Source organism: Helianthus annuus, chromosome 4, assembly GCF_002127325.2.
Source record: "Helianthus annuus cultivar XRQ/B chromosome 4, HanXRQr2.0-SUNRISE, whole genome shotgun sequence".
NCBI lineage: Eukaryota > Viridiplantae > Streptophyta > Magnoliopsida > Asterales > Asteraceae > Helianthus > Helianthus annuus.
Genome location: NC_035436.2, coordinates 169,641,954 through 169,668,407, shown reverse-complemented (window position 1 = coordinate 169,668,407; position 26,454 = coordinate 169,641,954). Strand labels below are relative to the sequence as shown.

At 39.8% G+C, this 26,454-nt stretch overlaps 2 non-coding genes across 2 annotated transcripts; both read right to left on the bottom strand.

Moving 5' to 3' along the window:
- Positions 1 to 3,005: 3,005 nt before the first annotated feature.
- Positions 3,006 to 3,112, bottom strand: LOC118491953. The gene has a single exon (XR_004892398.1). It is a non-coding gene; the product is annotated as a small nucleolar RNA R71 (small nucleolar RNA).
- A 14,672-nt stretch (positions 3,113 to 17,784) lies between these two features.
- LOC118491952 lies at positions 17,785 to 17,891 on the bottom strand. The gene has a single exon (XR_004892397.1). It is a non-coding gene; the product is annotated as a small nucleolar RNA R71 (small nucleolar RNA).
- Positions 17,892 to 26,454: the final 8,563 nt, after the last annotated feature.

Genomic DNA, 26,454 nt, shown 5'->3' with positions numbered 1-26,454 from the left:
TTTCACGTAGTGTTACATAGATATGCAAGCATCGTAAATTTAGTTTGTTCGCGAGAGAATATTATTATTTGTTTTAGATTGCGAAGATAGTGGAATTCGTGTCTTCAAGCTTGAAATGAAAATAACGTTAAAATATAAAGTTTCATTGAGAACGAAAAAGAGTTGGTAACTACCTCTGAGGTAAGGAAATCACCCCTAGCTCATTGGTGAAGTTGAAATTTGAGCGAAGTTAATCGTGAAGGTAAGGAAATCACTCCTATCTTGATTATAACTTTCCATTTTTGGGTAATATGAGTAGTAGCATAAAATTTAGAACAATTCACATGACATACTTAGTTAACAAGATTAACGTATCACTTACATGTGAATAAACATGTCAACCCATCGTGTACCGCAATTGAAAGATTTAACATGACCACTGATGTGTGTAAAATGCAACATATAAATCACATCAATTAAGGCATAAAACTAACCCTTTTTAAGTACTAATGTTGGAAAAAGAGTGTTTTTGTCTTCCTTTTGTATTTTCAGGATTAAATGAGCTCAAAATCACAAAAGAAGCAAAAAGACAACTAATTCTAGCATAAATACAAGAAAAGGAACAAAAGTAGACTGCCCGGACCCTCAACGGCACCTCCCAAAGCAAAGGAGAAGAAACAGAGTCTGAACACGCCCCGTGTCCAGCGAACACGGGGGCGTGCCCAGGAAGCAGCAGAAAAGACAAACCAGTAGAAGCTTCCATTGCCCACCACGGGGCCGTGTCCAGCGAGCACAGGGGCGTGGTGAAAGTACAGCAGGCGCATTAATTGTAATTCGCAATTACAATTAATGAAGTGAGAGAATGTCAGACGGGCACGGGGCCGTGTCCAGCGGACACGGGGCCGTGTCCAGCCTTCTGTTCAGCCTATAAATAGAGGAGCTTGGCTTCATTCTCTCTCATCCCTTGGCACACCACCTCTCTCACACTTCATCCACCACCCACCACCACCATAACACCATCATCCACCACCATCATCCATTGTCCATCATAGAGTGTGTGAGTCGTCTCGGGATCCAAGATTGATCGTAAGAGTTCTTGACAATCAAGGCCATGTTTGCCTAAGTCTCTTACATCACTTGGTGAAGACAAGTGTTTAGTATAATACTTTTTATTTTTAATCTTTTGCACTTTTTATTTGGTTTTGTATTAATGACTTTAATAACTAGTTACTTATGTTGAAGGTGATCTTTCCTTATCGTTTGTCCGTGGTGTCTTGGCATTATTTTACTGTCTATATAAAATAAAAGATTTTCACCATTCATATCTCCACGGTCTATATGGAGGTATGTTGGCTACCTGGTCGGGGGTTAAGGGAACGGTTTGGTAAGGGTCTTGCCCTTGTTCAGCGTTTAGAGGTCCTGCTTGGGACCTGGGTCAAATTTATTAGGATCTCCTTCAATGCCCATAGGTATTGGATGGCGGGGATCCAAACTCTTTGACCCCCTCATAAGTTAACTACTATTAATACTATAACCCGGCTATTTAGGACTGTATCCCTGCTGACTCAGACTACTTAGCCGAGGGTAACGTCACCGCTAAAAGCGGGGCCTACCACAATTTGCATTAATAACTTAATTCATTATCTTTCAATAATCCGACCCTTTAGGATTGTATCCTTGCTGACTCAAACTACTGGGTTGAGGGTAACGTCGCCTTCAAAAGAGGGGCCTACTACAATAACTAAGATAATCTCTTAAACAAGTGCAAAAGTGCGAAAATAATCAAAGGTTATACTAATACACGTGTCGGATCCAAGTGATTCATCTTGTCTATCTGTTTTTATTTTATTTTTATTTTCAGCATTTAGTTAGTTTTTATTTTTCTTAGTTTAAAACATTTTTCTCACTTTTTGATTTGATTAGACGTTGAGGATAAACCGGTATTAAAAGCTCTTGTGTCCTTGGACGACCTCGGTATCTTACCAACACTATACTACGTCCACGATGGGTGCACTTGCCCATATGTGTGTTTAGTGTTAGTGAATATCGTGTTTTATAAATTTAAAACTTGGCTAAAAGTGTAAAAAGGGGCTTAAATACTCATCAAAAATATAACACACTTCACGCACATCAAGTTTTTGGCGCCGCTGCCGGGGACACAAGGATTTTAAGAAAGTTAGGAATCAACGGCCTAATCATATTTTTATTTTTCTTTAATATTTTAGGATTTTTTCTTAGATTTTCAGCTTCTGCAGAGCTCAGCACGGGGCCGTGCCTGGTCGGACACGGGACGTGCTTAGCATCGTTACTGGCAGTTTTTGTTTTTCAAGTTACAGAAGGCTGACCACGGGGTCGTGCCGGTGCAACACGGGGCCGTGTCCAACTTCCAGTAACTAGGATCTGAAAAACAATCACTGTAATTCCAACCACGGGGCCGTGTTCGCTCAACACGGGGCTGTGGTGAACCTTCTGACCAACATTCTTTTCTGTTTTTATTGCAGGACTTGGAACCCGACGCCATCCTCACGTAGTGTATGAGCTCCAGTTCCAATAAAGACATAAAGGAACCGCTAGAAGAACCCGAACGCTTTCTCAGAAAAAGGTTAAAAGCCAAAAACCAAGAGAAGGTTTCGGGTGATCCACCCCCAATGGCGGACCAACGTACCCTTATGGATTATCTACGGCCCACCGTAGGTAATCTAGGCGCCGCTATCAATGCTCCGAATGTCGAAGCCAATAACTTCGAACTTCGACCGCATTTGATACAAATGCTCCAAAACTCCGCAACCTTCCACGGGCTTGCGGACGAGGATCCTCATCTACATATAACTAATTTCTTAGAAATATGTGATACCTTTCGGATCAATGGAGCATCAGACGACGCCATCCGCCTCCGTATGTTTCCATTCTCACTGAAAGACCGAGCGAAAGCTTGGCTCAACACCCTCCCAGCTGGATCGGTAAACACCTGGGATGAACTAGCCCAAAAATTTCTATATAAGTATTTCCCTCCTGCTAAAACTGCTAAATTAATGGCTGAAATTAATACATACTCACAAGAGGACGGGGAATCCTTATATGAAACTTGGGAAAGGTTCAAGGAGCTATTACGCAAGTGTCCCCATCACGGCCTCGCAATATGGCAACAAGTATCCACTTTCTACAATGGATTGTTGCCACACACTAGGCAGACACTTGATTCTAGCTCCGGGGGACTTTTAGGTAATCGACGCCCACACGAAATATATAATCAGATTGAGGAAATTGCTCAAACCAATTTTCAATGGCACACTCCCCGGGGAAATAAGTCTATCGCCCCGGGCGCCCATAAGGTCGACGAAAGCACTTCTTTACAAGCCCAAATCGAGGCCCTTTCTTCAAAAATAAAAAAATTAGAAATGACAAAAACAGTCTCGGTTATGGCTTGTGAAGGGTGTGGTGGGTCACATGAAAATTGGAGTTGCATGAAAGAAACGGACGATCAACAAGAAATGGTAAACTACATTGATAATAGACCTAGGCCGTCGGGTCCTCCAACGGGAACTTACAACCAAGGATGGCGAAACCACCCAAACCTTGGTTGGAGGGAAACCGGCAATAGTAGTAACCAACAAACCCAACGAACAAACTTTCAGCAATCAAGAAATGAGTCACAAAATTTCACTCAACAACAAGGTGGACGAGAAAGGCTCGAAGATACTATATCTCGCCTCGTCTCTGACACTGATAAGAAAAACTCGGAAAGATTTCTACAATTAGAATCTAATTTTAGGAATCAACAAGCTAGCATTCAAAACATAGAAAAACAAATAAATCAACTAGCACAAAATTTTTCCGAGAGACCGCAAGGCGCATTTCCTAGCAATACCGAAACAAACCCAAAGGCGCAAGTTCACCTCATCACACTACGAAACCGCACCGTAGGGCCTGCAGAAGTACCTCCACCTGCGGAAGAAACAATGCCAACACATCTGCAGGAAAAGAACTCTCCCCCATCACCAGAGCCTACCAAGGCTCCTCGAGTTCCGTACCCCGGTAGGTTAATTCGTCAAAAGACCAATGAGCAGTTCGCAAAATTCGAAAGTCTGTTAAAACAATTGCATGTCAATATTCCTTTTATCGAAGTCCTAACCCAAATGCCCAAATACTCTAAATTTATGAGGGACTTCCTTACACATAAAAAGAAAATTGAAAATTTGCAATTAGTTAATTTAGGCGAAGAATGCTCTGCCCTCGTACTCAATAAACTACCCCAAAAGAAAATCGATCCCGGAAGTTTCACGATTCCATGCTCAATAGGGGAATCACCCGTTCGCAATGCCTTGGCCGACTTAGGGGCTAGCATTAACCTCATGCCCTCATCGATGTTCAAAAGGCTTGGCTTGGGAACCACGAGCCCTACAAAAATAAGCATACAACTCGCTGATCGATCAGTCAAGTTCCCACAAGGTGTCATCGAGAATGTCTTGGTAAGGGTAAGCAGATTCGTTTATCCAGTTGACTTTGTCATACTCGACATGGAGGAAGACACCGAGGTCCCCCTTATACTAGGGAGACCCTTCCTTGCCACAGCACAAGCAGTGGTAGACATGAATGACGGGACACTGACTTTGAGGTATGGGGATGATGAGGTGAAGTTCGGAGTTGGGAAGAGAATAGAGGACGACGACCCAGTCAATTACATGAAGGTTATTGATTCAAGCTTGGATGCCGCTCTCCGACGGTGTAACTTGGGAAGCAAGGCACTCCACTCAGAAGATATATAACCTGGAATCGGGTCTAGCCAAGGACCCTTATAAACGTGGCGCACCACGGAGGCATTCCGCGGATCTATCCTTAGTTTAGTTTAATCTTTTAGTTTTTGCAGAATAAAACACACTCATGGTGGTAATGGATGAAAAAGGGAACGAGAAAAATGGAACCATGCACGAAGAACAGAGCAACCCGACAAAAATCTCAATCACAGAAGGCTCAGCACGGGCCGTGCCCAACCAACACGGCCCCGTGCTGAGCCCCTGCAGAAAATCACCCAGTTCAGGTAACTGGACACGGGCCGTGTTCAGCGGACACGCCCCCGTGTCCAGGCTTCTGTTTCAATTCTGTAATTTTTGTTACTGGCACTTGACCACGGGGCCGTGCCCGGTCAACACGGGGCCGTGTCCAGGATGCCAGTAACATAAATCTTTGCTTTTTAACCCACTTTTATACATTCTAATCAACCAAAAACTTTATTTTTGGACACATTGAGGACAATGTGTAATTTAAGTGTGGGGGGATGCTAAAACCTTGAAATTTTGCAAAATCCTAAACACAAGCCTTACACAAAACTCTATTGGAACCGCTAAACACCCCAAATTTTTTTCAAAAACTTTTTCATTTTTTTTTTATTTACTTGTCTTAGTTTAAGTTGGGAATAACAAGTTCTAAAAAGGTTATATTTTTACAAGTTTACAACCGATAGCGTCGTGATAAAAAAAAAAGAACCAACATAAGAAAATTATGAAACGGTATAACAAGTCTAGTTAAAAATTCGATTATATACTTGGTCACATTAAAAACCCATTCCCACAAAAGTGAGTTTTGAGCCTTTATTGAGCATAAAAATACACATATTTAGATTAAATGCTCATTTTTTTTCATTTCTTGTGTGAATAGCCGCTCGGTTCTTACAAATCTAGAACTTGCCACGACGATACATTCCCGGTCCTTACCAACTTAAACCCAAGTAAGTAAATGATGGAGGCATTAGGACTAACCATTTTTCTTTCAAAACCATTATTTCTCATTTTTTTACCTACCCAAAATCCCCCTAGATAGCCCCTTTGAGCCTAAACCTTTCATTTCATTACCCCAAAACCCTTTTTACCCACCAAAAACCTTTTTATTTTTCACCCTTTATTTTAGTAACAAGCTCGCTTTTTCGTAAACTCACCTTTTTATGTGACGATCAAAAAAAAAATAATAAAATAAAATAAAATAAATTGATGATGAAGTCAAAAACAAACAAAAGCTATAAAAGCTTGTTTGGAGAAATACTTCAAAATAAAAAGTCACTAAAAACCAGGTACTTCACGAAAACCGACGCTTGTTACGATTTTCGCCCTTTTTACTAACCACTAACCAACCACCCACCTTTAACCCAAGCCTAACCCTTCACCCCAAAAGTCCTCTTGATATTTACAAAGGTAAAAAGTTAAAAAGGAGGAGGATTGATTGCTTGGCAAGCCTATGGAAGGCGTAAGTTCCGTGCCGCTCTCGAGTGATTCACTAAAATATACACCTTCGGCCGAGTGTTGAGTGATCTCCCGTGAGGTATGTGAACTTGTATATAAATGGAATTTTAATAAGGCATGCTATGCCCAAATAAGTAATTTATCTTATGAAACGTTCAAAATAAATCATAACGAATAGGATTGTAAATAAATAAAAATAAAACTTACAAAGACCTTGGATTCCCGACACTCTATGACAAGCCAAAAACTTTCTCTTCTACCTATTCCATTTGGGAGTGTAAGCCACATTTAAAGAGTTTTGCTTGAGGACAAGCAAAAGTTCAAGTGTGGGGATATTTGATGTGTGTAAAATGCAACATATAAATCACATCAATTAAGGCATAAAACTAACCCTTTTTAAGTACTAATGTTGGAAAAAGAGTGTTTTTGTCTTCCTTTTGTATTTTCAGGATTAAATGAGCTCAAAATCACAAAAGAAGCAAAAAGACAACTAATTCTAGCATAAATACAAGAAAAGGAACAAAAGTAGACTGCCCGGACCCTCAACGGCACCTCCCAAAGCAAAGGAGAAGAAACAGAGTCTGAACACGCCCCGTGTCCAGCGAACACGGGGGCGTGCCCAGGAAGCAGCAGAAAAGACAAACCAGTAGAAGCTTCCATTGCCCACCACGGGGCCGTGTCCAGCGAGCACGGGGGCGTGGTGAAAGTACAGCAGGCGCATTAATTGTAATTCGCAATTACAATTAATGAAGTGAGAGAATGTCAGACGGGCACGGGGCCGTGTCCAGCGGACACGGGGCCGTGTCCAGCCTTCTGTTCAGCCTATAAATAGAGGAGCTTGGCTTCATTCTCTCTCATCCCTTGGCACACCACCTCTCTCACACTTCATCCACCACCCACCACCACCATAACACCATCATCCACCACCATCATCCATTGTCCATCATAGAGTGTGTGAGTCGTCTCGGGATCCAAGATTGATCGTAAGAGTTCTTGACAATCAAGGCCATGTTTGCCTAAGTCTCTTACATCACTTGGTGAAGACAAGTGTTTAGTATAATACTTTTTATTTTTAATCTTTTGCACTTTTTATTTGGTTTTGTATTAATGACTTTAATAACTAGTTACTTATGTTGAAGGTGATCTTTCCTTATCGTTTGTCCGTGGTGTCTTGGCATTATTTTACTGTCTATATAAAATAAAAGATTTTCACCATTCATATCTCCACGGTCTATATGGAGGTATGTTGGCTACCTGGTCGGGGGTTAAGGGAACGGTTTGGTAAGGGTCTTGCCCTTGTTCAGCGTTTAGAGGTCCTGCTTGGGACCTGGGTCAAATTTATTAGGATCTCCTTCAATGCCCATAGGTATTGGATGGCGGGGATCCAAACTCTTTGACCCCCTCATAAGTTAACTACTATTAATACTATAACCCGGCTATTTAGGACTGTATCCCTGCTGACTCAGACTACTTAGCCGAGGGTAACGTCACCGCCAAAAGCGGGGCCTACCACAATTTGCATTAATAACTTAATTCATTATCTTTCAATAATCCGACCCTTTAGGATTGTATCCTTGCTGACTCAAACTACTGGGTTGAGGGTAACGTCGCCTTCAAAAGAGGGGCCTACTACAATAACTAAGATAATCTCTTAAACAAGTGCAAAAGTGCGAAAATAATCAAAGGTTATACTAATACACGTGTCGGATCCAAGTGATTCATCTTGTCTATCTGTTTTTATTTTATTTTTATTTTCAGCATTTAGTTAGTTTTTATTTTTCTTAGTTTAAAACATTTTTCTCACTTTTTGATTTGATTAGACGTTGAGGATAAACCGGTATTAAAAGCTCTTGTGTCCTTGGACGACCTCGGTATCTTACCAACACTATACTACGTCCACGATGGGTGCACTTGCCCATATGTGTGTTTAGTGTTAGTGAATATCGTGTTTTATAAATTTAAAACTTGGCTAAAAGTGTAAAAAGGGGCTTAAATACTCATAAAAAATATAACACACTTCACGCACATCAACCACTAGAATACGGGCGGGCACTACTCCTATAGCACTACGCATAGTGCTATACATGTTAAGGTGTGGGTTAAAAGACAAGTTCATCACATAAGAATAACCCAGTATTCACGAATCCAGTATAACATACTAGCATGCATGTATTAGATTGAAATGATATATCGTACAAATGTAAAACACATGAAAATTGAGATAGCATAAAAAGAGATTTAACGTAAAACATGGATTGTCACGGAACGTAACATATGACTATTCCAAAGTAAATCGAAGTCCTTTTCAAATTAAGGAAACATGCTTTGGCCTAATGGACAAATACTCTCGTCGAGAAGCGATTAACGATATTTGTCCTTCCAGTTACTACACGTCCTTAATCGATTGGGAAAATCGAAACTTTGGCGAGAATGAAAATCAAGGAGTGGGACTAGTTAAACAAGATGCGAGTTTCACCTCTAACTTAATAACATCGTACCCTAGTGTGGTCGGTACTTATCAAAAGATAAGGGTCCACTGGAATATGAAATGGGAAACTCCCATCAAGGTTTGGATATCACTCCTAACTTGAGGGTAGATTTCATGCAAAAATCAAAGTATAGCTGAGTGAAAATCATCACCAAGTGTGGGAATCACCCCTATCTTAATGAATCATTTCGATTGTGTTGTAAGAGTGTCTTCAAAGCCTCCAAGTTGGTATTGTGTTAGCCTTAGGAAAGGCATGTATATTAAGAGTCCAAAAGAAAGTAGAGGGAAGCAAAGAAGATAGAAAGGAAGTTGTTTTAAGCAACACATAGTGAATAAGCTCCTAAACTATAGACTAGGCAAGCCATTCCTAATTCCCTATAGTTATGGCTCTGGTACCAATCTGGTATCAGAGTACTCCTACTATAGACTAGGCAAAAATAAGGCAATCCTACCTAATTCCCTATAGTTATGGCTCTGATACCAATCTGTCACACCCCAACCGATGGCGGAAACATCGGGATGAGACGAACAAATTGCTTAAAACAACATAACACTAATTGTGACAATATAGATTAAATCATTTTATTAAAACTAAAGAACAATACATTCTTTCAACATGATTAAAACATAAATCATCTTTCAACCATAGTTTATTTCCTAGGTGAGTTTCTAGTCCACCCTAACTTGATTCTTGAATTCTTCATCTATCAACCTGCAACATGTATTAAAGTACAATCAACAAAAACGTTGGCGAGTATACAAGTTTGATACATAGCATAGTAGAATAAAATGTTTAAATGTGCTCATATCCAACATGAATAAAATGATACATGTTACTACTTTGCCATTCAATATCGTTCAACATCGTTCAATATCGTTCAACATCGTTCAAATATCGTTCAAATATCGTTCAAATATCGTTCAACATCGCAATACCCCAAGACACAAGGGAATTGAGATTAACACGTTCAACTTGCATAGCATAAGAGATTAACAAGCATCAAATTATTTCATGTTTAAATGTGGATAGAGTGTGATTAAAAACAAGACTCAAGTGTCGTGTAATTTGAATATGGAATACATGTTGCACCCAAATGTGTTTAAAACGAAAATGGGATCGAGTATACTCACGTTGGTTGCATTGCGATTTCTTTTAAGTAACGCACTAGTAAGGATGGAGACTTCCAAGAGAATGAACGTAGAGGTTAACCTAGATATGAAATACCACACGAGAGGTGGTTACTATAAGTTTTAAATAAATATCCTAATATCTATTGTTTATAAATTAATAATTTGTATATTTTATTTTATATCACTATAATCTTTATAGATATAATTTTGACAATTTATTTACGTTAGAGGATTGTTATAAAAGAAAAAAAATGAACATGATACTTATTTATGTTGATAACATTTTAAGAGAGAAAAAAAAGAATTAAAAGCAGAACTATTTTAATTAAGAATGTTTTTATTGAATAAGGGTTTTACATAAAAAAAATAAAATAAAAAAAAGAAAATAAATAAATAAAGAGAATGAATGATCAAAAACTAGTCAGCCAGCCCAATGGTGGCTGTAACATAAGAGCGTGTGGATCCGCAAGCTCGGACGACAAAATATCTGTTGAACAATTTATTCTTATTTTTATTTGATCCGCCTGTGGATCCGTTTCAACTACTTATGATGTTTATTATGTCATTTTAATTAAAGTTGAAATGTATCTATTCTGCTTCCGCTGTGCATTACTATATTGTGTTGTTTGTCTATGACGATGCCAACTACGTCACTGTACCCCACACCGGGCCCACCGGTGACACGTGGAAATCGGGGTGTGACAACTTTTGTGCTTCAAATTGCAAGTTTCCCAATTTTAACCGTTACATAACATATTAACCACTTTAGAATAGTTCAAGAGAGTGTTTTAAGCATTATACCTCTAGCTCGAGGCTAGGGAAGAATCTATGCGAAAAATGCGTGGATAAAAGCTAGATAGAGAGGTCCTTCGTCTTCCGTTTGCTCCAAGGCTCCTCGTATGTGACCCGTAACACTTGTATATGCTTGGAACTTGAAGACCAAACTCGAAAATGGATGGGGTGTCAAGGGGGGTGTTCGGCCGTGACTTAGAGCAAGAGGGAGAGAGTAATTTTGTGGAGTTGTGTGGAGTGTAAGATCTCTTGTGCCACCACTAGTTACTTATAGGCAATTTGTGAGTTTAGGAACCATTGGTCCTTGTGTCCTCTAGATATGAGACCAAGGAAATAAAATATTGGAAATGGTACATGTCAAGGTCACAAGGTGACCGATCGGCCCAAGGGGGAGGGGGGTCCCTAGTTCGATTCCAACTAGATTAGTTGATGTTTAGTTAGGTTAACTAAGTAAGATTTAGGGATTAACTTGGTTAGTTGAGTGTTGTGCTTTAACGCGGGTGTTAGGGTGTTCAGGGACCCTAACTGGCTCAGAAAAAGATCAATATTGTTAATGTCAATATTTTTATGTTCCGGGTATAGTCCGGTTGTTCGGTTGGATAGTAATCCGTTAAAGCGCTTAACAAAGCTTTAAAGTGTCATAAATACCATTTTTAGTGACACAACTTATTCCCCAAAGTGTCAGGAATATTTTCCTCATGTTTTGGCACTTTATTAGCCAGCTAGAAGCTGAATGGTAAATTAAAGTGCTGTGTTTTGTGCTCATTGTATGTTTTAGGCACATCCAGTCATCGTAACTTATTCCTAGAGACGCAGTTCTACAACCCTTGTATCCCTGCACTCACTATGGGTGTAGTAAAATATTTCTGGCTCATACAGGCCTTAGAGGCAGTATCTGCCTGATGCTGGCTTTATCAGCATGTTCAATAGGTTATCCGTTCATAGTGCTATTGTGCTTTTGTGCATCATGTTTGTCACTAGAGTTCAGTATGTAAATAATGTAGTGACGGTATGTAAAGTATGATGCAGGGATATACAAGTATCAGAAATCAAGTAGCAGTTCATCAGTAATTTCAAGTAAGCACAGTAATTAAGTAGCAATTAATTATTAATTAAATCGTACGGATACCTGGTTTTGTGAGGGTTGTCACACCTGCCTGGACGGATCCCCCCGCAACTTGCACCTCTGCGTTCAACCTGGGATCAACCTCATCATCAACCACATATTTTACATCCTTAGAATCACCCTGGAGAAGCCGCCACAAAGTTATCTCTGCACAAAAAGAAAACACTAAAGATGACTACGGGTTCCCAAAGGCATAAAAAAGGAGATGGTTGTAAGAAGCAAACCAAGAGCAAGGAAGTACCTTTCTTGCCGAAAAAAGCTCTCGGACGAACTGGGTAGGAGGGGCTGAGACCGCCCATAGCAAGCATCCCTTCGGAGAAAGTAAAAGCCCTCGTTGGGTTGTCACACATCCTTTTCCACTGAATGGTCTCACCCGCGAATAGGGTAGGGATAGTGTCTTCAATAACGGCGTCAAGATCCTTTGGCACTGGGGACTCCGGCAGCTTGGCTGCAGAAACGAAGATGAATCTGCACTTCCAGTCCTTTGGATAGGTAGAGGTTGGCATGAAACTGTAGCAAGGCCTCGAAACACTGTTTTGCCGCTTAGCGAAGGTGAACCAGTCTCCGTCGGAAATAAGCCGGTAAAACATACAGAACAAAGGGACAGAGGGTTCCCCTGAGATAGCGGCACAGGACAGTTCGAAATGAACCACCCTCATGAACCCCAAAGGATGAATCTTTGAGAAATGAACACCAAAATGACGGAGCAGAGAGATCTTGAAGGTAGAAAGGGGGTATCGGACCCCACAGGAAGAAAAGGCGAGAGTGTAAATGGGTATCTTGTCCGGCGTACATTCTGCCGATTCACTGGGGCCGGGCAAGGAAGGAGAAAACCTATCTGGAATATTGTATGCCTCAACGAAGGATTTCAGGTCCTTCACCGTCAAGATAGACCTTATCGAGGACCGGCCACAACGACTCAGGATTAGAGGAAATGATGAATGGGGAAGATGGTTACAGGTAAGAAAAGGAAGTTGGGAAATTTGAATGAGAAATCGGAAGAGACTAAAAGGGGGTATTTAAAGAGATCATTGCTGACATGCAAGTAACCGTCACATCAGTGGTCGCTTCAAAAATTTAAAAATGGGCACGTGCTACTAGGGAGTTAATTCCCGCTACAGTCGATTCGGCGATATCATGATTAATGGAGACGGCAAGCAGTAACTGACCCGGAGTGGGCCCACCAAAAGAGAAACCAATTCTCTTAAGCAGTTGTGACTCAGCCCCGGATCATGAGCCTCGGGTCTCAGAACCAGGGACTAAAGATGACTTGACGACGGGCCAGTGGGGAAGCCCACTTTACCCGCTTTGGGCCTTTCTCTTTTGGAGCCCAATTACTTAAAAGCCCATCGGATAGAATATCCTTGTTCATTAAGGTTTCTCCTTCGTTTGAGATGAGCGGGAAACAGCTAAGGAGAAACAGGCTCATTTAATGCTTGATAGAAAGAGTATCCGGTCTAAATCATTGTACTTATCCGGCTGAGCATTAATGGAAAGGGGGCAGCGCACCATTGAGGGTCAGACACGTGTCTGACTTTCCCAAGAAACTCCGAATACCGTCCAATAACATGGGGAAAGTCCTCGATAAGATAAGGGTTAGCCATTATATAAGAAGGGAGGAAGATAGAGCTCAAGTAAGCATAATCTCCGGCAACTTCTCATTTACTACTCTCATTAACTCCTCCCTCATTAAATCCCGACCAACATTCCTCACATTTATTGCATATAACTCGTTAACTAGATTCACACCAAGAGAGGAACTTTCCGGTGAATATCTTCATCGGAAAATACTCCTTATCTTTCCCGGCAAGTTTACTTACTCTCACGCCGGAGCTTGGTCACGGATCCCCCTCCCGGGGTCCCCCGTGGCGAGGCTAACGGTTTATTCTTTTGTAGTAAGCAAGGACAGAAGCTCTTGACGTCACCGAAGATCCAGCCAACGTCAGCCGGAGGTTGGGTATTCGACAGCGGCGGTTCAAGAAAGAAAAGATAAAGGTCATGGCTCTTAAGAATGAAGACAAGGGAGATATTTATAAGCTTGTTTTATCGAAGGCAAAATAGGAAACGCGTAATCTTATTCCATCTCATCAATCAAGTTCAAGCCGAAAAGGAAAGGATGATAACTCTACACGTTTTGGTCTCGTAAATTCAGCGAAACAGAAATGGAAACAAGTTGCGAGGGATGGTATGTGTAGTATTTTGGTGGTGAAAGTGTCTAGATTCATCATACGTAAATAAGGAAACGACCAATCAATCGGGAAATCAGAATTATTGAAAAGAAAAGGAAACACAGCCTGTTACTCGCTGTGATCAACCTTTTGGGCGGCAATTCAGTTTTCAAAGAAGAAACATATAACATGCATGTAAGATTTAAATAGTTATATGATTTGCACCAAACATCTATTGTGGTGCAGCGGTTTGATTGTCGTTCGTTCACGGTGGAGAATCGGGTTCGAGCCCGCGGTCTGCATATTTATTTCCATTTTTCGTTTAGACTTTAAAATGTTACAATAAGGCCCCTTGACTTATATATTTGTAATAATTGCCACTAACTTGGTTATTCATCCTAAAACTCATACCTAACTAGTTTACACATATAAAACCTTTTTTTTAAATTCAATAGTTAAATAATTAACTAGTTTATTTATTATATATATAAACTTTTAAATTAGTTAAATTAATTAGATAAACAACTATATTGATAATTTAGATTTAAAAAGCATAAAATATCTAAATAAATTCGCGAAAAAATTATGAAGTTTCAAGAGTTAGGATTCGGATTTCAAAACGGGTCGGATTTTAGATATTCGTTTTTGGCGGATATTACAGTCTCCCCTACTTTAGGAGATTTCGTCCTCGAAATCTAAGAGAAAGACTTCAAGATTCAAAAGAAAGAATAGATGAGTTTCACATAGCATAATGAATGCGTCACATAGCATATATAGTTTCACATGGCATACAAAATGTTCAATTAGTTTCACATAGCATATATAAAAGGTTTAACTAGTTTCACATAGCATAATCATGCATTTCACGTAGTGTTACATAGATATGCAAGCATCGTAAATTTAGTTTGTTCGCGAGAGAATATTATTATTTGTTTTAGATTGCGAAGATAGTGCAATTCGTGTCTTCAAGCTTGAAATGAAAATAACGTTAAAATATAAAGTTTCATTGAGAACGAAAAAGAGTTGGTAACTACCTCTGAGGTAAGGAAATCACCCCTAGCTCATTGGTGAAGTTGAAATTTGAGCGAAGTTAATCGTGAAGGTAAGGAAATCACTCCTATCTTGATTATAACTTTCCATTTTTGGGTAATATGAGTAGTAGCATAAAATTTAGAACAATTCACATGACATACTTAGTTAACAAGATTAACGTATCACTTACATGTGAATAAACATGTCAACCCATCGTGTACCGCAATTGAAAGATTTAACATGACCACTGATGTGTGTAAAATGCAACATATAAATCACATCAATTAAGGCATAAAACTAACCCTTTTTAAGTACTAATGTTGGAAAAAGAGTGTTTTTGTCTTCCTTTTGTATTTTCAGGATTAAATGAGCTCAAAATCACAAAAGAAGCAAAAAAGACAACTAATTCTAGCATAAATACAAGAAAAGGAACAAAAGTAGACTGCCCGGACCCTCAACAGCACCTCCCAAAGCAAAGGAGAAGAAACAGAGTCTGAACACGCCCCGTGTCCAGTGAACACGGGGGCGTGCCCAGGAAGCAGCAGAAAAGACAAACCAGTAGAAGCTTCCATTGCCCACCACGGGGCCGTGTCCAGCGAGCACGGGGGCGTGGTGAAAGTACAGCAGGCGCGTTAATTGTAATTCGCAATTACAATTAATGAAGTGAGAGAATGTCAGACGGGCACGGGGCCGTGTCCAGCGGACACGGGGCCGTGTCCAGCCTTCTGTTCAGCCTATAAATAGAGGAGCTTAGCTTCATTCTCTCTCATCCCTTGGCACACCACCTCTCTCACACTTCATCCACCACCCACCACCACCATAACACCATCATCCACCACCATCATCCATTGTCCATCGTAGAGTGTGTGAGTCGTCTCGGGATCCAAGATTGATCGTAAGAGTTCTTGACAATCAAGGCCATGTTTGCCTAAGTCTCTTACATCACTTGGTGAAGACAAGTGTTTAGTATAATACTTTTTATTTTTAATCTTTTGCACTTTTTATTTGGTTTTGTATTAATGACTTTAATAACTAGTTACTTATGTTGAAGGTGATCTTTCCTTATCGTTTGTCCGTGGTGTCTTGGCATTATTTTACTGTCTATATAAAATAAAAGATTTTCACCATTCATATCTCCACGGTCTATATGGAGGTATGTTGGCTACCTGGTCGGGGGTTAAGGGAACGGTTTGGTAAGGGTCTTGCCCTTGTTCAGCGTTTAGAGGTCCTGCTTGGGACCTGGGTCAAATTTAGTAGGATCTCCTTCAATGCCCATAGGTATTGGATGGCGGGGATCCAAACTCTTTGACCCCCTCATAAGTTAACTACTATTAATACTATAACCCGGCTATTTAGGACTGTATCCCTGCTGACTCAGACTACTTAGCCGAGGGTAACGTCACCGCCAAAAGCGGGGCCTACCACAATTTGCATTAATAACTTAATTCATTATCTTTCAATAATCCGACCCTTTAGGATTGTATCCTTGCTGACTCAAACTACTGGGTTGAGGGTAACGTCGCCTTCAAAAGAGGGGCCTACTACAATAACTAAGATAATCTCTTAAACAAGTGCAAAAGTGCGAAAATAATCAAAGGTTATACTAATACACGTGTCGGATCCAAGTGATTCATCTTGTCTATCTGTTTTTATTTTATTTTTATTTTCAGCATTTAGTTAGTTTTTATTTTTCTTAGTTTAAAACATTTTTCTCACTTTTTGATTTGATTAGACGTTGAGGATAAACCGGTATTAAAAGCTCTTGTGTCCTTGGACGACCTCGGTATCTTACCAACACTATACTACGTCCACGATGGGTGCACTTGCCCATATGTGTGTTTAGTGTTAGTGAATATCGTGTTTTATAAATTTAAAACTTGGCTAAAAGTGTAAAAAGGGGCTTAAATACTCATCAAAAATATAACACACTTCACGCACATCAAGTTTTTGGCGCCGCTGCCGGGGACACAAGGATTTTAAGAAAGTTAGGAATCAACGGCCTAATCATATTTTTATTTTTCTTTAATATTTTAGGATTTTTTCTTAGATTTTCAGCTTCTGCAGAGCTCAGCACGGGGCCGTGCCTGGTCGGACACGGGACGTGCTCAGCATCGTTACTGGCAGTTTTTGTTTTTCAAGTTACAGAAGGCTGACCACGGGGTCGTGCCGGTGCAACACGGGGCCGTGTCCAACTTCCAGTAACTGGGATCTGAAAAACAATCACTGTAATTCCGACCACGGGGCCGTGTTCGCTCAACACGGGGCCGTGGTGAACCTTCTGACCGACATTCTTTTTTGTTTTTATTGCAGGACTTGGAACCCGACGCCATCCTCACGTAGTGTATGAGCTCCAGTTCCAATAAAGACATAAAGGAACCGCTAGAAGAACCCGAACGCTTTCTCAGAAAAAGGTTAAAAGCCAAAAACCAAGAGAAGGTTTCGGGTGATCCACCCCCAATGGCGGACCAACGTACCCTTATGGAATATCTACGGCCCACCGTAGGTAATCTAGGCGCCGCTATCAATGCTCCGAATGTCGAAGCCAATAACTTCGAACTTCGACCGCGTTTGATACAAATGCTCCAAAACTCCGCAACCTTCCACGGGCTTGCGGACGAGGATCCTCATCTACATATAACTAATTTCTTAGAAATATGTGATACCTTTCGGATCAATGGAGCATCAGACGACGCCATCCGCCTCCGTATGTTTCCATTCTCACTGAAAGACCGAGCGAAAGCTTGGCTCAACACCCTCCCAGCTGGATCGGTAAACACCTGGGATGAACTAGCCCAAAAATTTCTATATAAGTATTTCCCTCCTGCTAAAACTGCTAAATTAATGGCTGAAATTAATACATACTCACAAGAGGACGGGGAATCCTTATATGAAACTTGGGAAAGGTTCAAGGAGCTATTACGCAAGTGTCCCCATCACGGCCTCGCAATATGGCAACAAGTATCCACTTTCTACAATGGATTGTTGCCACACACTAGGCAGACACTTGATTCTAGCTCCGGGGGACTTTTAGGTAATCGACGCCCACACGAAATATATAATCAGATTGAGGAAATTGCTCAAACCAATTTTCAATGGCACACTCCCCGGGGAAATAAGTCTATCGCCCCGGGCGCCCATAAGGTCGACGAAAGCACTTCTTTACAAGCCCAAATCGAGGCCCTTTCTTCAAAAATAAAAAAATTAGAAATGACAAAAACAGTCTCGGTTATGGCTTGTGAAGGGTGTGGTGGGTCACATGAAAATTGGAGTTGCATGAAAGAAACGGACGATCAACAAGAAATGGTAAACTACATTGATAATAGACCTAGGCCGTCGGGTCCTCCAACGGGAACTTACAACCAAGGATGGCGAAACCACCCAAACCTTGGTTGGAGGGAAACCGGCAATAGTAGTAACCAACAAACCCAACGAACAAACTTTCAGCAATCAAGAAATGAGTCACAAAATTTCACTCAACAACAAGGTGGACGAGAAAGGCTCGAAGATACTATATCTCGCCTCGTCTCTGACACTGATAAGAAAAACTCGGAAAGATTTCTACAATTAGAATCTAATTTTAGGAATCAACAAGCTAGCATTCAAAACATAGAAAAACAAATAAATCAACTAGCACAAAATTTTTCCGAGAGACCGCAAGGCGCATTTCCTAGCAATACCGAAACAAACCCAAAGGCGCAAGTTCACCTCATCACACTACGAAACCGCACCGTAGGGCCTGCAGAAGTACCTCCACCTGCGGAAGAAACAATGCCAACACATCTGCAGGAAAAGAACTCTCCCCCATCACCAGAGCCTACCAAGGCTCCTCGAGTTCCGTACCCCGGTAGGTTAATTCGTCAAAAGACCAATGAGCAGTTCGCAAAATTCGAAAGTCTGTTAAAACAATTGCATGTCAATATTCCTTTTATCGAAGTCCTAACCCAAATGCCCAAATACTCTAAATTTATGAGGGACTTCCTTACACATAAAAAGAAAATTGAAAATTTGCAATTAGTTAATTTAGGCGAAGAATGCTCTGCCCTCGTACTCAATAAACTACCCCAAAAGAAAATCGATCCCGGAAGTTTCACGATTCCATGCTCAATAGGGGAATCACCCGTTCGCAATGCCTTGGCCGACTTAGGGGCTAGCATTAACCTCATGCCCTCATCGATGTTCAAAAGGCTTGGCTTGGGAACCACGAGCCCTACAAAAATAAGCATACAACTCGCTGATCGATCAGTCAAGTTCCCACAAGGTGTCATCGAGAATGTCTTGGTAAGGGTAAGCAGATTCGTTTATCCAGTTGACTTTGTCATACTCGACATGGAGGAAGACACCGAGGTCCCCCTTATACTAGGGAGACCCTTCCTTGCCACAGCACAAGCAGTGGTAGACATGAATGACGGGACACTGACTTTGAGGTATGGGGATGATGAGGTGAAGTTCGGAGTTGGGAAGAGAATAGAGGACGACGACCCAGTCAATTACATGAAGGTTATTGATTCAAGCTTGGATGCCGCTCTCCGACGGTGTAACTTGGGAAGCAAGGCACTCCACTCAGAAGATATATAACCTGGAATCGGGTCTAGCCAAGGACCCTTATAAACGTGGCGCACCACGGAGGCATTCCGCGGATCTATCCTTAGTTTAGTTTAATCTTTTAGTTTTTGCAGAATAAAACACACTCATGGTGGTAATGGATGAAAAAGGGAACGAGAAAAATGGAACCATGCACGAAGAACAGAGCAACCCGACAAAAATCTCCATCACAGAAGGCTCAGCACGGGCCGTGCCCAACCAACACGGCCCCGTGCTGAGCCCCTGCAGAAAATCACCCAGTTCAGGTAACTGGACACGGGCCGTGTTCAGCGGACACGCCCCCGTGTCCAGGCTTCTGTTTCAATTCTGTAATTTTTGTTACTGGCACTTGACCACGGGGCCGTGCCCGGTCAACACGGGGCCGTGTCCAGGATGCCAGTAACATAAATCTTTGCTTTTTAACCCACTTTTATACATTCTAATCAACCAAAAACTTTATTTTTGGACACATTGAGGACAATGTGTAATTTAAGTGTGGGGGGGATGCTAAAACCTTGAAATTTTGCAAAATCCTAAACACAAGCCTTACACAAAACTCTATTGGAACCGCTAAACACCCCAAATTTTTTTCAAAAACTTTTTCATTTTTTTTATTTACTTATCTTAGTTTAAGTTGGGAATAACAAGTTCTAAAAAGGTTATATTTTTACAAGTTTACAACCGATAGCGTCGTGATAAAAAAAAAGAACCAACATAAGAAAATTATGAAACGGTATAACAAGTCTAGTTAAAAATTCGATTATATATACTTGGTCACATTAAAAACCCATTCCCACAAAAGTGAGTTTTGAGCCTTTATTGAGCATAAAAATACACATATTTAGATTAAATGCTCATTTTTTTTCATTTCTTGTGTGAATAGCCGCTCGGTTCTTACAAATCTAGAACTTGCCACGACGATACATTCCCGGTCCTTACCAACTTAAACCCAAGTAAGTAAATGATGGAGGCATTAGGACTAACCATTTTTCTTTCAAAACCATTATTTCTCATTTTTTTACCTACCCAAAATCCCCCTAGATAGCCCCTTTGAGCCTAAACCTTTCATTTCATTACCCCAAAACCCTTTTTACCCACCAAAAACCTTTTTATTTTTCACCCTTTATTTTAGTAACAAGCTCGCTTTTTCGTAAACTCACCTTTTTATGTGACGATCAAAAAAAAATAATAAAATAAAATAAAATAAATTGATGATGAAGTCAAAAACAAACAAAAGCTATAAAAGCTTGTTTGGAGAAATACTTCAAAATAAAAAGTCACTAAAAACAAGGTACTTCACGAAAACCGACGCTTGTTACGATTTTCGCCCTTTTTACTAACCACTAACCAACCACCCACCTTTAACCCAAGCCTAACCCTTCACCCCAAAAGTCCTCTTGATATTTACAAAGGTAAAAAGTTAAAAAGGAGGAGGATTGATTGCTTGGCAAGCCTATGGAAGGCGTAAGTTCCGTGCCGCTCTCGAGTGATTCACTAAAATATACACCTTCGGCCGAGTGTTGAGTGATCTCCCGTGAGGTATGTGAACTTGTATATAAATGGAATTTTAATAAGGCATGCTATGCCCAAATAAGTAATTTATCTTATGAAACGTTCAAAATAAATCATAACGAATAGGATTGTAAATAAATAAAAATAAAACTTACAAAGACCTTGGATTCCCGACACTCTATGACAAGCCAAAAACTTTCTCTTCTACCTATTCCATTTGGGAGTGTAAGCCACATTTAAAGAGTTTTGCTTGAGGACAAGCAAAAGTTCAAGTGTGGGGATATTTGATGTGTGTAAAATGCAACATATAAATCACATCAATTAAGGCATAAAACTAACCCTTTTTAAGTACTAATGTTGGAAAAAGAGTGTTTTTGTCTTCCTTTTGTATTTTCAGGATTAAATGAGCTCAAAATCACAAAAGAAGCAAAAAGACAACTAATTCTAGCATAAATACAAGAAAAGGAACAAAAGTAGACTGCCCGGACCCTCAACGGCACCTCCCAAAGCAAAGGAGAAGAAACAGAGTCTGAACACGCCCCGTGTCCAGTGAACACGGGGGCGTGCCCAGGAAGCAGCAGAAAAGACAAACCAGTAGAAGCTTCCATTGCCCACCACGGGGCCGTGTCCAGCGAGCACAGGGGCGTGGTGAAAGTACAGCAGGCGCATTAATTGTAATTCGCAATTACAATTAATGAAGTGAGAGAATGTCAGACGGGCACGGGGCCGTGTCCGCTGGACACGGGGCCGTGTCCAGCCTTCTGTTCAGCCTATAAATAGAGGAGCTTGGCTTCATTCTCTCTCATCCCTTGGCACACCACCTCTCTCACACTTCATCCACCACCCACCACCACCATAACACCATCATCCACCACCATCATCCATTGTCCATCATAGAGTGTGTGAGTCGTCTCGGGATCCAAGATTGATCGTAAGAGTTCTTGACAATCAAGGCCATGTTTGCCTAAGTCTCTTACATCACTTGGTGAAGACAAGTGTTTAGTATAATACTTTTTATTTTTAATCTTTTGCACTTTTTATTTGGTTTTGTATTAATGACTTTAATAACTAGTTACTTATGTTGAAGGTGATCTTTCCTTATCGTTTGTCCGTGGTGTCTTGGCATTATTTTACTGTCTATATAAAATAAAAGATTTTCACCATTCATATCTCCACGGTCTATATGGAGGTATGTTGGCTACCTGGTCGGGGGTTAAGGGAACGGTTTGGTAAGGGTCTTGCCCTTGTTCAGCGTTTAGAGGTCCTGCTTGGGACCTGGGTCAAATTTATTAGGATCTCCTTCAATGCCCATAGGTATTGGATGGCGGGGATCCAAACTCTTTGACCCCCTCATAAGTTAACTACTATTAATACTATAACCCGGCTATTTAGGACTGTATCCCTGCTGACTCAGACTACTTAGCCGAGGGTAACGTCACCGCCAAAAGCAGGGCCTACCACAATTTGCATTAATAACTTAATTCATTATCTTTCAATAATCCGACCCTTTAGGATTGTATCCTTGCTGACTCAAACTACTGGGTTGAGGGTAACGTCGCCTTCAAAAGAGGGGCCTACTACAATAACTAAGATAATCTCTTAAACAAGTGCAAAAGTGCGAAAATAATCAAAGGTTATACTAATACACGTGTCGGATCCAAGTGATTCATCTTGTCTATCTGTTTTTATTTTATTTTTATTTTCAGCATTTAGTTAGTTTTTATTTTTCTTAGTTTAAAACATTTTTCTCACTTTTTGATTTGATTAGACGTTGAGGATAAACCGGTATTAAAAGCTCTTGTGTCCTTGGACGACCTCGGTATCTTACCAACACTATACTACGTCCACGATGGGTGCACTTGCCCATATGTGTGTTTAGTGTTAGTGAATATCGTGTTTTATAAATTTAAAACTTGGCTAAAAGTGTAAAAAGGGGCTTAAATACTCATCAAAAATATAACACACTTCACGTACATCAACCACTAGAATACGGGCGGGCACTACTCCTATAGCACTACGCATAGTGCTATACATGTTAAGGTGTGGGTTAAAAGACAAGTTCATCACATAAGAATAACCCAGTATTCACGAATCCAGTATAACATACTAGCATGCATGTATTAGATTGAAATGATATATCGTACAAATGTAAAACACATGAAAATTGAGATAGCATAAAAAGAGATTTAACGTAAAACATGGATTGTCACGGAACGTAACATATGACTATTCCAAAGTAAATCGAAGTCCTTTTCAAATTAAGGAAACATGCTTTGGCCTAATGGACAAATACTCTCGTCGAGAAGCGATTAACGATATTTGTCCTTCCAGTTACTACACGTCCTTAATCGATTGGGAAAATCGAAACTTTGGCGAGAATGAAAATCAAGGAGTGGGACTAGTTAAACAAGATGCGAGTTTCACCTCTAACTTAATAACATCGTACCCTAGTGTGGTCGGTACTTATCAAAAGATAAGGGTCCACTGGAATATGAAATGGGAAACTCCCATCAAGGTTTGGATATCACTCCTAACTTGAGGGTAGATTTCATGCAAAAATCAAAGTATAGCTGAGTGAAAATCATCACCAAGTGTGGGAATCACCCCTATCTTGATGAATCATTTCGATTGTGTTGTAAGAGTGTCTTCAAAGCCTCCAAGTTGGTATTGTGTTAGCCTTAGGAAAGGCATGTATATTAAGAGTCCAAAAGAAAGTAGAGGGAAGCAAAGAAGATAGAAAGGAAGTTGTTTTAAGCAACACATAGTGAATAAGCTCCTAAACTATAGACTAGGCAAGCCATTCCTAATTCCCTATAGTTATGGCTCTGGTACCAATCTGGTATCAGAGTATTCCTACTATAGACTAGGCAAAAATAAGGCAATCCTACCTAATTCCCTATAGTTATGGCTCTGATACCAATCTGTCACACCCCAACCGATGGCGGAAACATCGGGATGAGACGAACAAATTGCTTAAAACAACATAACACTAATTGTGACAATATAGATTAAATCATTTTATTAAAACTAAAGAACAATACATTCTTTCAACATGATTAAAACATAAATCATCTTTCAACCATAGTTTATTTCCTAGGTGAGTTTCTAGTCCACCCTAACTTGATTCTTGAATTCTTCATCTATCAACCTGCAACATGTATTAAAGTACAATCAACAAAAACGTTGGCGAGTATACAAGTTTGATACATAGCATAGTAGAATAAAATGTTTAAATGTGCTCATATCCAACATGAATAAAATGATACATGTTACTACTTTGCCATTCAATATCGTTCAACATCGTTCAATATCGTTCAACATCGTTCAAATATCGTTCAAATATCGTTCAAATATCGTTCAACATCGCAATACCCCAAGACTCAAGGGAATTGAGATTAACACGTTCAACTTGCATAGCATAAGAGATTAACAAGCATCAAATTATTTCATGTTTAAATGTGGATAGAGTGTGATTAAAAACAAGACTCAAGTGTCGTGTAATTTGAATATGGAATACATGTTGCACCCAAATGTGTTTAAAACGAAAATGGGATCGAGTATACTCACGTTGGTTGCATTGCGATTTCTTTTAAGTAACGCACTAGTAAGGATGGAGACTTCCAAGAGAATGAACGTAGAGGTTAACCTAGATATGAAATACCACACGAGAGGTGGTTACTATAAGTTTTAAATAAATATCCTAATATCTATTGTTTATAAATTAATAATTTGTATATTTTATTTTATATCACTATAATCTTTATAGATATAATTTTGACAATTTATTTACGTTAGAGGATTGTTATAAAAGAAAAAAAATGAACATGATACTTATTTATGTTGATAACATTTTAAGAGAGAAAAAAAAAAGAATTAAAAGCAGAACTATTTTAATTAAGAATGTTTTTATTGAATAAGGGTTTTACATAAAAAAAAATAAAATAAAAAAAAAGAAAATAAATAAATAAAGAGAATGAATGATCAAAAACTAGTCAGCCAGCCCAATGGTGGCTGTAACAAGGATCGAACTCGAGACCCCTTGTATCTCAGCAACAATACCAAACCAACTGATCTGTATAAGCTTTTGTGTAGGATTAGGATTTTATAAAACTTACCCGTCGCTACAAAGTTACATAATCAGGTTTTATATATAAAAAAAAGGTTTAAGTTGCAGCGACAAAAGCGGAGGTCCGGGTTCGAACCTGCGACCTCTGAGTTTGAAAACACCAAGTCAACCACTGGTCTACCATATCAGATTGCAAGCTTTTTAAACCAACCACATACGAACTGTTATGTTTTAAGACTCACAAATTTTAGTTGTTTTATCATTGTATAGTGTTAGAATGATATATGAAAGAACTGATGATTAAACGAAAAAGCAAAAGGGACAAGAAGTTATACCGAAACAGTTCGGCGACGTCGAAACTCCGGCGTGGAAACGAGCTCCGGCAACGTGCAGATCTTTCCGGCAAGGGCCTTCCTCTCCGATGAATTTCTGGCGACGTCCAGTTAGCGAGAGAGGAGTATGAGAGGTCAGTTGTCGAGATGTGTGTGTGATGGTGCTCGAAACAGGTGGTTGCGGTGGTTGTTTGCGGCGGTTCAAGAAAGAAAAGAGAAAGGTCATGGCTCTTAAGAATGAAGACAAGGGAGATATTTATAAGCTTGTTTTATCGAAGGCAAAATAGGAAACGCGTAATCTTATTCCATCTCGTCAATCAAGTTCAAGCCGAAAAGGAAAGGATGATAACTCTACACGTTTCGGTCTCGTAAATTCAGCGAAACAGAAATGGAAACAAGTTGCGAGGGATGGTATGTGTAGTATTTTGGTGGTGAAAGTGTCTAGATTCATCATACGTAAATAAGGAAACGACCAATCAATCGGGAAATCAGAATTATTGAAAAGAAAAGGAAACACAGCCTGTTACTCGCTGTGATCAACCTTTTGGGCGGCAATTCAGTTTTCAAAGAAGAAACATATAACATGCATGTAAGATTTAAATAGTTATATGATTTGCACCAAACATCTATTGTGTTGCAGCGGTTTGATTGTCGTTTGTTCACGGTGGAGAACCGTGTTCGAGCCCGCGGTCTGCATATTTATTTCCATATTTAGTTTAGACTTTAAAATGTTACAATAAGGCCCCTTGACTTATATGTTTGTAATAATTGCCACTAACTTGGTTATTCATCCTAAAACTCATACCTAACTAGTTTACACATATAAAACCTTTTTTTTTTAAATTCAATAGTTAAATAATTAACTAGTTTATTTATTATATATATAAACTTTTAAATTAGTTAAATTAATTAGATAAACAACTATATTGATAATTTAGATTTAAAAAGCATAAAATATCTAAATAAATTCGCGAAAAAATTATGAAGTTTCAAGGGTTAGGATTCGGATTTTAG